Consider the following 2,409-nt stretch of genomic DNA (forward strand, 5'->3'; position numbering starts at 1 on the left):
CTCTCAATGTCAACTGAGAGTTAAAAATATTCATTATAATATGCACTTTCCACTCACTCCTCAGAATGTCTTCTTTATTTTTATTTATTTATTTATTTATTTATTTTTAAAGATATGTGAGCTACGTACTGTATGTCTGATGTTTTGCCATCGTACATTCAAATATTTATATTCACTGTACAGTACAGCGAACTGTTTATACTTACTGTACATGCTATAACTACTTCTCCCAACTCCGCTATTGCTATATTTCCTAAACTAAACGCTGATATTGAAATAACGCCTGGTCTGATAATGCAGTCTGTTTAAATTTCTACCGACCAAGTTCTGCCCTTCATCATGGGAAAACAACGAGCTTCTTTAAAGGATACAACTACTAGGACAGAGATATTTTCATTATGGAATTTGTACTACCCACTGAAATGTAGTAACTAATGGGATTTTAATTAGCCATATATGTACAGTATATTACATTCTTTACCTAAAATGTCTCTAACTTCTAGGGAGAGCGCGAGGTACGTTCACAATCCCCTGAATACATATTCCCTTCTTCGAGAAAACGCAGAGAAGTGAACCGTCTCATATGAATATGCTACCAGTCATAAGTTTCAATACGGAGCTGCAAGTACTTAAGAATTATCAATTACTCTACAATTATGCAGCGGCGTCATCATCCAAGCTATAGCTGGAATAGGGAAGGGAACATAATATCCCATAAGTCTTATTAGAACACGCTGGAAATAGTGACGTAAAAAAAAAAATCGCCAACGGCACGTGGTGTTCCCAAGCGGTCACCCATCCAAGTACTGACCACGCCCAATGTTGCTTGACTTCGGTGATCGGACGAGAACCGGTATTTTCAACATGGTATGGCCGTTGCCGATGAAACTGCGTAATCTGTAGGCACTTGAGGACGATGGGATTGGGGTGCACTCGATAAAACCTGCACTCGCTCACACACACACGTAAACTGCCTGCTTAGACTCTGTACCTAAATTACCAAGCTCGTTGGATGTCATTGGGATAGATGATAAATCTATCTATCAACGGCAGTTTGGTTACGTTTCAACGTCACACACTGCTGGATTGACACGGGATTAATAAAACAGCTAGTCGGCATTCTAAGTTAAGCCACAGGTGGATTGTTGTTCAACAGCGGAGCCTCCTTTCAACCACATGGTTGTGGAACTGTAGTCGGATTTTCGACATCATTTTCATGCCATACTACGGAACTTCACACAAACTTCAATTCACTTCTTGCACCGGCGGCTACTACGAATGGACTGAAGCTCGCTACTGACTAGGGGGGGGGGGGACATTTGTCTCTTGATGGATTACGTGACAGATATATAAAGTATCAGTCGTATGTTATGAACCCGAGTTTCAATAAAGATAGATTACCCGTATGTCCACAGATTCTCAGTAGTGGCCTGCGGAAGGATTATGACCGCGGTCGACAAGTTACCTTCTAAGTTGTTTTCCCTCAACAATTAATGCTGCCAAGTGAGTAGGAATGACACCGCGCTCTCATATAAGTCGTACGAAACTATTAAGGAAACGAATTTGCCTCGTGGATCCAAGTCTCCCATGGACTGCCTATAATGTATTATCTATCCTAGAAGTGTTATCGGGGTGATTATTTAAATTTTCACTCGGTGGGAAACGCTGTTGTTCTTCATTCATCTACTCTGTTATGAATAACTTGTGGCCCTTAAAAGGGCCGGTTGCTGATTCCCTAGCAAGCACTCCCGCTTACTTGGAACTAGTGTATTTTGTGACGGCCTTGGTCCCTTCACTGACGGCGTGCTTGGCCAGCTCACCGGGTAGCAGGAGACGGACGGCTGTCTGGATCTCCCGACTGGTGATGGTCGACCGCTTGTTGTAATGCGCGAGCCGCGAAGCTTCCGCGGCGATGCGCTCGAAGATGTCGTTAACGAAGCTGTTCATGATGCTCATAGCCTTTGAACTGATTCCCGTGTCTGGGTGAACTTGTTTCAGAACCTTGTAGATGTAAATGGCGTAGCTCTCCTTCCTCTTGCGCTTCTTCTTCTTATCGCCCTTCGAAATATTCTTCTGGGCCTTGCCGGCCTTCTTGGCAGCCTTTCCGGAAGCTTTGGGGGGCATGGTGCTCGTCTGATGATGAGCCCGGAGGGAGAAAAATATTTAAGTCGCAGGGACAATGCCGTACTGCCTTCCCAGTGCGAGCCAATAGAAACAGCGCAAACGTTTGTGACTTTACGATTGGTCCGCTGTCGATTATTGACGTTGGCGTAAAAGTGAAGGTTACCGTCGGGCCCTGCATCGATCATCAGATCAGATCATCAATCATCAGATCAGATCAGATCAGGATCAAGAGGGAGCTGAATCTAGCAAGACACTCACTGGTAAAAGTCGCCAGCTTACAACCAA

General features: G+C 44.0%; 1 non-coding gene across 1 annotated transcript; it reads right to left on the bottom strand.

Annotated features, from left to right (window-relative positions):
- Positions 1-762: 762 nt before the first annotated feature.
- LOC138706887 (5S ribosomal RNA) lies at positions 763-881 on the bottom strand. Its single transcript, XR_011334133.1, has one exon. It is a non-coding gene; the product is annotated as a 5S ribosomal RNA (ribosomal RNA).
- Between the last annotated feature and the right edge of the window lie 1,528 nt (positions 882-2,409).

The sequence above is a fragment of the Periplaneta americana genome, chromosome 9 (assembly GCF_040183065.1).
Source record: "Periplaneta americana isolate PAMFEO1 chromosome 9, P.americana_PAMFEO1_priV1, whole genome shotgun sequence".
In the NCBI taxonomy this organism is placed as follows: Eukaryota; Metazoa; Arthropoda; class Insecta; order Blattodea; family Blattidae; genus Periplaneta; species Periplaneta americana.